Here is a 10170-nt window from a genome sequence, read left to right as displayed (position 1 = left end):
AGGTTAGGGAGGTTAGCGTTCTGTCTTTGATTTCCCTTTTCTTTTGTTGCAGGTAAGATTACATGTTGCAGTTAGTTGGGGTTTTGTTTGTTGTTTTGGCCTGGGTTCACCCTGAAGCCTTTTTAGCTTCACTTTTAGTTATTGTTGGATTGTTTGTTTATTTGTAAATAAATTTGTCATATTTTATGGAGACATTTGTTTGGTGTTTTGTGTTGCAGTCAACTTTTTTAGCCAAAACATTACTTTTTTTTTTTATGTTATGCCACCAGTCACCCCTAGACACAGAAGGGGGCGTAACAATTATGCACGCACAAATCCGACTGAGTCTAATTTCTCTCCATACTATGTCACTGTATTGCAATAGAGGATATTCGCTGTGATGTGGATGAGAATTTGTGGCCTAACATACAGGAATGACAAGAGGTGTCGGAAAACCACACCAATTCCTACTGCACTGCCTGTACCGTTGTACAGAATATTGTCCTATCTTTTTTTTCCCTTTGTGTAACTGTTTGCAGTGGGTTTTTTTCTATGTTGGCATGACATGGACTGTCAACAAATTACAATATGAATAATAAAAGTGTAAATGTGAATCTTGTCCAGTCTCTTGGAATCAAACAAAAGGTGTAACTTACATTTTACAATAATTGTCATCAAAACTTTAATTCAATTTTATTTGTATAGCCCAAAATCACAACAGTCGTCTCGATGGGCTTCGAAGTAAAACATGAAATCAAAAGGATCACGAATACAAAGAGTTCAATAGAAAAATACTAAAATGAACTAACAAACTGACTAAGCTATACTGGCATCCCTGCCCTTAGACCCCCCTTCGCGGTAAGGAAAAACTCCCAAAAAAAACGGATTCCGGAAATAACGAAGAAACCTCAGGGGTGCCCACATGAAGGAGGGATCCTCCCCCAGGACGGACAGGCGATTTACCAGAAATCTTAGAGAAGAATTAACTTATCTAAATCTACAACTACATATATAAAAGTCCAGCAGACGAGCTTCATCCAGCCGTGGTTGTGGGGACAGTCAAAGGCGCGAGTCGAGCCGGAGACAGGAACCACAGCCAGGTGTAGAAGCAGGAGCAGAGACGAGGTACTCGGTCAGGTACAGAGCAGAGACGAGCCAGAGATGAGCCTGAGACAGGATCCACAGCCAGGTGTAGGAGCAGGAGCAAAGGCGAGGTAAACGGTCAGGAACTGGAGCACGGATGAGCCAACTGGAGTCTGGAAGCACTCCCACTCCCCAGGAGGGGAGAGGAAAAGAGGGACAATACATGAATCGCACTGCACCAAACAGAGGCATGGAGAACTAAATGATAAATTATGATCAAGAATAGAGGAGAGGAAGGGTAGAAGTAAAAACAGGAAAGAGGACAGAACCCCAGTGCACCATAGTTATCCCAGCTTCAACTTCTAGCAGCCTTTTAAAAGAAATAGTTATTAAGTTTAATTTAAACAAATTAACATTAAGTTAAATAATCTCTGAATACTAACTAGTCTGACAATAGCCATAGTTTACATCAGAACCTCCCTCTAAAGTACACAGTTATATTGACAACATGACTAAGTAATTTGACTGTCTTGTTCGTAGACAATGACACAAGGACTTGACATTCTGATGGCACTGACATGTTCAATGACATAAAGACTTAGATTTGAGAGATGAACTTAAGATTTTGAGCAAGTTAAAGGCTTTTGCAAGAAATCCATAGTGTTTTGCTGTTTGAACAAATTGTTTTGAGAAATGCACACACGTATTTGCAAACTTCAATTCTGATCTGAGAATTGTACTAAAGCGACTGAGAAAAACTGTAATACTCCCATTAGTACCATCACCAGCTGTGTGGATGCAGCTGAAACAAAGCTTGTGGGTTGGGCTTTTATATCAATATGTCTTGAGTGTTAAAACTCAATGGAAAACTCTCTCATACAGGCAGCTTCCCTTGCAGGCCTGTATTGATGTCATAAGTGACCCAATTTCTAGGCTTCCCATTGGTCCATTCAGTGTGACACCACTCTCTTGTCTGACGTACAATCAGAAAACTCACGTCAGTGTAGTAAGTGGTCTGATCTGTCTCATCTTCTCTCACACTGATCTTTGAATGTTTTTTTTGCACTGCTCTGTGTCTCTCATGCTGCAGTGAAGGGAAACACCCAGTGAGCTATTTGGTCATTGGCTGAGACAAATACAACCAGTGATGCGTGGAGCTGTCAGGAACAGGCATGGAAGTCATGTGTTTGTGTGTGGCTGTGGTCAGCATTTCTCGACATCCTGCGTGATGAAGAGTAGTCGCTCACGGGCTCAGATGTGGATGAATTCATGCATCATTCCTGAGGAAAGGGGGCCTTTGCTCATCCCAGCTGGTGCATCAGGGATGAACGTTTAAAACCTGTAAACCAGCAAAAGACTGGTTACTGCCTTTGTGTTTTTTTTCTCTTTCTAATTTAATTTTGGATACCAATTTATCTAGAACACATTTATTCTTTTATAGGGTTTTGATAGTTTCAAGCCAATTTTAAATACTCTTTATTCAAAAAAGGTTATTTAAATGACCATTTGACAATGAACACAGTATGTAGCAGCAGTAATGACCAAACAGTAATGAATTGCATTCCTTAAAACAGAATGTAATGGTTTTCTAAAGATAATAGAAGATAAAACAAAAATAGGACTTCATTTAATTCTTGAAACTCACAATTCTTTAAAATCTAAAATCTATTTATCACAAAGCAAGATAGTGCATGAAATACTTATTTTAATTAAAAAAAAAACTTTTAGGGAGTTTTGTCAGTATGTCGGAGATGTTTATGGCAAATCTAACAAAGAGAATTTGGTAACAAGCCAAAGCATTTAAATAAACCAAAAACATAGCAAACCTTATCAATGAGATCTGCAGAGCAGGTCATTGTTTTCTTGCCAGCTGAACTGGCAAAAACTCAGTTTTCTGTCATACCTCACTTTCAGACTCTTTTAAATAATGAAGTATAGCACTTTTGTCACTTTTGTCATTAATCTTGCATTTCAGTGGAGGAAATATTTCATTTGTAGAATGAATGGAATAAGGCCTAAGCAATCAAAACCTTCAAAGAGATATGCTCACAGTAGAAAATATTAACTTTCTTTATCTAGTTCCTGGAAACAAAAATAAATAAATAAAGCTCAACATTGCAAAACCACCAGCTGCCTCTGACTTAAAAGGCCCAAGTCTGTTCTGCTCTGCTTTGTGCAGCGTCTAACGAGCCTTGTTCAGGGTCAACAGATTGTTTTCCAAACTCTGTTTTGTAAATACAATGAAATGTTAAGGGGCTTTTTTAGCAAAATTTGTATTGACATTGGCTGGGCTCTGTCCCAGTTTTCACAGTCCACCAGCCCATCATGCAAACAATGAATTACTTCACTGACAGTAAACTTTTTAGGCAGCTTCCGCCAGTCCTCAGCTGACTCTATGCCAGGTCATGGAGAGGTAAGGGAAACCCTCTGTTTGGAACGGCTCAACATTTTTAACGGGCTGGACACTGACTTATATAACTGTTATATAAAAACAGTTTAAGGTTTGTTTGAAAGAAGAAAATAAGAACTAAAGATGATCAGTTTGTGAAAGGGGAGCCAGGATTAGTTGTTATTCAAAGTCTGATTCCTATTGTTCTGCATCCTGCTTTTGAACATAATCTGACCAGTCATTCATGACCAGCAGTGTGAATTTTAGCAGTAAAATCCCTGTGTATGTTAGCTTTAGGCACATCATTAACCTGTTTTCATGATCAACAATTCATCCCAAAAATGCATGTTTTCTAAAGGTGACAACATTTAAAAAGGGAAGAAAACAGGCTTTCAAACTTTTTTTTCCCGTTTCCGGGTTACAGCACGGATGCGTGTGGCTCACGGCGGCTACACAACTATCTTCAAGGGACTTAAAAGTTGATTTTCTCCAAAGCAAGAGAGCTGACCATGGCCCCTAAGAAAAAACAGGACTACGAAGACCTTAAAAAGATTCTTGATGATATCAAAGCTACGGTGTATCTTTTCTGCATATATTTTGGATAAATGATCTGGATTTGCAATGTGGATTTCTAAAAGTTATTTTTTCCATAATAATTTAAGTAATTCAACTTGTCATGTGCTTAATTGAGACTTCAGGATTCTCAATTCTGTCTGATAAAAACTAGGAACCGAATAATGATAAATTATGTAATAAAATGGTTACAGTATAACGGGGTGGGATTATATAAGTTTGCTTCCTTCCACTCCCTTTCAAGCAATATTTATTAATATGTTTAATTATCCTAAGTGTGTATTATTCTTATTTGATTGCTTGAAATAAACCATTTCAAATAAAAAATAAAAAAAAAAACTGTAAAGGTTTTATCTCTAAGACAAGGCATAACCCACCAAACTTTACCACTCCTATTTTATGAAGAAATTGATTGACTAACACAAAAAAAAAAAGTTTTTAAACTGACCTCTACTTCATATACATGGCAACTGAGCTGTTATTTATTTCAACTTGGAAAATACTATCTCTTTAGTTTATTCAGCTAGCATGCCAGTTTTCTCCAAACATGGTGCAAGCACAAGTTAAATATATTAACAAGGATTTTCCTTTATATCTCAAAATGTTTCCACATAAATCCTGGGCAAAGAGCTAAAGTGTGTCCAAAATATTTAACACAAAAGGTGGATTATGTTCATATTCATCCACATGATGGCACTATTACTATATTGGCATTATAAACTTCCACCAAAAGTCATATTCAAAAGTAAAGAATTAAACAAAGAACTTTGAATTCTCATAACATTTTCTGATAAATTTAATACAATATAGCACATGACAATATATACAAATATTATGACGCAAATTAGAGAAATTCAAAGATAATGAAACTGTATGAGATTCTCATAGTCAAGAATAATCCTCCTTGTATATGAGAAAAAGAAACAAAACTGTTTAAAACCTGTCTCAGTAGTTTACCTATAATATGTCCATATAAGATATTATTATACCAAAATATGTCCTTTACTTTATTATTTTTAATCTCTTCTTATTGGAATTGAGCAAAACACCTTAAGAAGGCATTTTTGCTCCCTTGGCAGTATTTTGGCCTGGCCACTAGTTGGTGCTACAAGACAGAGAGAAATGTGATAATACAGCTCTGAAGGAGATTGCTATCAATAAATAGAAGCAAATCCATAATCTAACATGACAAACAGATGTTGGGCTTTATGAAAAATGTGTTCTGTGTGTTTAAAATCAAACACTAAATGCACAATTGGAATAGCAGGTATTACCAAATGTATGTAGACTCCCTTTCATACATTAAATGGTTTTTCCACTTATATCAAAAATGATTTTCCTATCCCTTAGAGGCAAAAAACGTTGTGATTTTTGACAGTCTGTGTCTGTTTGCTAGCTTGATTTTAATGTTGCTGCACACATAGACATAATTGTTGGTACTCTGCGGTTAATAAAAGGAAAACCCACAATGGTCGAGTAAAAAATACGATCAGACAAGCGTAAAAATAAATAAAAATTATAAATATGTAACTAGTTAAAGTTTTTTTTGTTTTTTTCAACAATGCTTTAACAGAGCTATTTACAAAAATAAAATCATGAAACTGACTGGTGCTCCTAGAAAAGACCAACAATGCTAAAATAACCAAAAGAGCATGTTAATCCAAGATGTCTCCACTAATTAAATGGTGTCTACAATCTTGTAATCAGTCAGTGGGCCTATATAAAGGACCTCAGGAAGTCACAGTGTTCTTCAGTAACATGGCGTGTACCAAACTCAACATGGACCAGAGGAAGCGACAAAAGGGCTGTCCCAGGAGATTCGAAAGCAAATATAAGTCAAAGGCGATGTCTTTGTCACATGCACCCATAGGGGTGCTGCAGGTTTTTGGGTTGCTCACGCCCAAGGACGGGTTTTAAATAACTATGGCCATATCTTAATGGGAGCATGAGTGTGTCTTGCAGTTTCTGTAAGGCTTGAGCAGCCACCGAAAGAGATGTCATAAAAATGGAACATACCATTGTCATTCGTGTGACATGTGTATTGTGAAGTACTTGTAGGGATAATGTAAGTTAGCCACACTTATACCATACAGGTGATGCTGTTGTTCATCCTTACATCCCCTTACATATTGTTTAAGTGTTTGCTATGATCTGTGGCCTGCAGCATGTAGTAGAAAAAAATGTACATGAACATTTTCACTTTACATGCAATTGACAATCTTAAAATTTTGTGTGGGCCACCTGCGTTCCTGCAGCCGTATCCACCCGTGAGGGTAGATGTGACTAAGGCATATAAAGGCTATGGGACCACCTCAAAGCAGCTTGATTTTTCTTGTGACAACATATCAGAAATTTAGGACCTGTAGGACTGTAGCCAACTTCCTTAGATGTGGCCACAGGAGAACACTTGATGACAAATAAAAGAAACAGATAATGTAAATAGTAGCAGATCCCAGAAAATCTTCTACAAAGATTAAAGGTGAACTTTAAGTTCAAGAAATATCAGTGTCAGCGCGCCCAATCCATTGGTGTTTGAACCAAAGTGAACTTAATGGGAGATGACCAAGGAGGACACTATTGTTGAAAACAAATCATAAAAGTCAAACTGGAATATGCCAAACATGTTGACAACCCCCAAAGCTACTGGGAGAATGTCCTATGGACAGATGAGACATAAACTGAACTTTTCACAAAGACATAATAGCTCTTTGTTCACAGAAGGACAAATTAAATATCAAAAAAAGAGCACTGTGTCTACTGTGAAACATGGAGGAGACTGTCATGTTTGGGGCTGCATCATGCACAGGGTGTTTTGAATCTGTGCCATGTACAATGAAACCTTCAAACTATCATCGAGATTTGAGAAAAAATGTGCTAGCCTGCGTCAATGACCCAAAACACAGCATAAAACGCCCAAGAATAGCTAAGAGGAAACATTAAACCATTCTAAAGTGGCCTTCTATGAGCCCTGACCTCAATTCTATTGAGGATCTTTGGAACATGTCTGTAAAAAGCACCCTTTGATCCTCAGACAATGAGAGGAGTGGGCCAAAATACCTATCACTAAGTGCAGGAGTTTCATTGACCATTCTAGGAACTGATTGTTTGCAGTGCCTTAAAATATTGTTCATCAAAACATTAAGTTAAGGGTACCATCATCTTTGTCAAGGTTTGTTTCATGATTTTTTCATTATTTTCATAATTCTGTAGAGCATTGGTTGAAAAGTAATGTCTGACTTTGGTCAAAGAGAATAGATTTTTTTAAATATGTTTTAACTTTTGTCATTCAAATGATTAATTTGTCCATTGTGATTTTTTCTTCCACTAACCAAAGGGTACCAGCAATGTTGCCCACGTGTCAACAGTCATTCTCAAATACAAATACATATACAGTACAGACCAAAAGTTAGGACACACCTTCCCATTCATTTGAATGAGAAGGTGTGTCCAAACTTTTGGTCTTTACTGTATATTAAGTGTCACAATACTTTCTAACATTGTAACATTGAGCAATTTTCCAATCTTAAATGATAACTTTAATGAAATTGTTTCTGTAGAAACAAATAGAATGTCTTTCAGCCTCACCTAGTCAACTACTGTTTTCTTAATTTAACATGTCTGTAGGCTTGGTGGACGGATCAGTAAACCCCCACACTGCCTTAGCTTGATGTTTGCCTCTGTTAACAGACTCGTGTGAGTATTAAAAACCCTCAGGAAAACAGACAAACAAGCATGGTTAGAATGTTTACACCATCAATCCCCAGATCAAGGGATTTGATAACCACAGCCATCTTCATCCGGCCTTTATTAAGAACCGCTGAAGCAGGTGGCTGACACAGAGCTTCTAATTGCTTGTTTGAGTGCTGATGAGATTGTCCCTGGGTCCCTTGGTGCAACCAGCCTGCTCTCAGTGCAGCACAAGGACCCTAATGAAGTTATGCCAAAGCTTATTTAAACTCCTGAAAGCATGTCCTGATGACTGGCAAAAGTGTCTGCCCTTGTTCTTGGTAGTTTGTTGCTTCAGTAAACAATCTGTCATTACACGTCTTTGGACCACTGATCACTGGATCATCATACATTATTTGGCCTTTCTCTCTTTTTATGTACATACTCTCATAGTCAGCAGGCCTATGACATTTTCCTGCCAAATGATGTCCTTGTGTGATTACGCTCTGGTTTAATATGCTTTGCTTTGTGTCAGGGATGTAAAATCTTACCCTATGTGGTTGCTGCACCCCACCCCTGGGACATCTAAAGAGGGACTGATAGACACACCTTTTGTTTAATCGAGTATATCAGCTGGATATTGGGTCACATGTGTTTCTGAACCCTTTTCCAGTAATTGGTGTTGCATTTTCACCCCTGCTTTTTTATCCTTTTAAATTTCTGGCCAAACAGTCTTGGGTTTTGGGGTCTGTGTAGCACATTTTGACACATGACAGCACCATTACAAAGCATTTGCTAGTCTAGAGACAGATCCTCTGTGCAGGAAAGCTGCTGTCCCTGTTTCAACACACATCCCTCAGGAGTTTGTAACTCCCTGAGTCATGAGAGGCGTGATAAAACATGTCCCACATAGAAAAGCTTTATTTATACAGAATAAAAAAATTAACAGATTATAATTTTGACTTGCATATTTAGTGTTTTAAGATAAAAAATTAATAAGAAGTAGGCTAATTCAGATGGATGATATGGGAGACAGGACAAAAATGCAGAAGGTATTTGAAAGAGGCGCCAGTGACCAGTGAAGAAGTTATTCGTCGCTTTACCCTGTAGGTAAGGATTTTTTAAAGAAATACTTAATACAACCGCTGCAGAGGGCCCCGTGTTATTGTTCGCCTGGAGCCCCCAAACTGATCATAGATGGATAAAACGCATGTTCAAAACAAGACAAGGAGTTATTTCTTAATCTATTGGCTTCTCCATGTGTTTCAAATTTGTTTTTCACAAATCAGAAACGCAAATACCATTTAGTCAACTCTGTCAGTTTCCCGTCAACACCTTTAGATCATTATCAGCACTGTCAGATTTATGTTTTCATATTATTTGGGGGAACAAGAATTTTTTTAATTTCATTTTATTGTTTATTTAATAAAAGATCACCAGATCTAAATCTTTTTGTGTTTTATTCATTTAAGGATTACTTATTATGTGGAACAAAATAAATAATAAAAAAAGAAATCTGTGCCTCCATAAATGTTTACGATTAAGCCTCAGGTATATGTATTTTAATACAGGTCAGAGTACCTAAATGCTATTACAAGATAAATCAGAACTTGAGATTCATGTTAGACTATAATAATTATATAGTTATATTTTGAGTGTGTCTGATAGAGTTGACATAAATCAAGGCTTTATGTGGCATTAAGTTTACATTATTAATATGCACACATCTTAATCTACATTAATATGTAACCTTTATCGGTTTTCTGAAAAGTTTTTCTGAGGATTTTTTTCCCCCGACTCTTAAGAACCAGTAAATTATATTCCCATCTTTCTTTTGTCCTGTACATTGTAAATAAAATGTCTTTTCATTTTTGACAAACTTTTCCAGACCTGCTTGCTTTTTCAGATGACCTTCAATATAGCCTTTTAATGGGTGTCTGTTTGGTGACTCCATTAGTTTTTACAATCTGCCGTTCATGTTTTATCTGCCTATCCTACAAATTGGAGTGTCATCATGCTATTTGGGCGTAGGATGTTTGGCCCATTTGCCAACAGCATATAGAGCTCTCAGCGAACCGTATAGCTTCTTTCCGGTTCATTACCTTAACCTCAGCAACCTCAGTGACACAGAACAATGCACTGCACTGCAATTGCAGTTTGAGTTGAATAAAGGATAGTTTTGTGCATTTGTGCAATGTAACTCAACCTGGTTTTTAGAACTTGCTTTTCCTCAATTATGTACTAAAAAAATACAATCACATTGCACAATCATTTAATCTCATGTCATTATTATGCAGAAAACCTATCCACCATGCCCTCCCCCTGATGCTCCACTGAGACCCCGTTAAACCTTAAACATGAATTTTGGTAGAAATAAATAGCAGATTAAATATTTCATTTTTAAATTGTACGCTTGCTATATTTCTGGTACTGGCACAAAGCACACATAACACCTGTTTCACTCACTGCCATTTTGAACA

This window comes from Oryzias latipes, chromosome 13 (assembly GCF_002234675.1).
Source record: "Oryzias latipes chromosome 13, ASM223467v1".
In the NCBI taxonomy this organism is placed as follows: Eukaryota; Metazoa; Chordata; class Actinopteri; order Beloniformes; family Adrianichthyidae; genus Oryzias; species Oryzias latipes.
Note: the sequence above shows the minus strand (reverse complement) of the source record.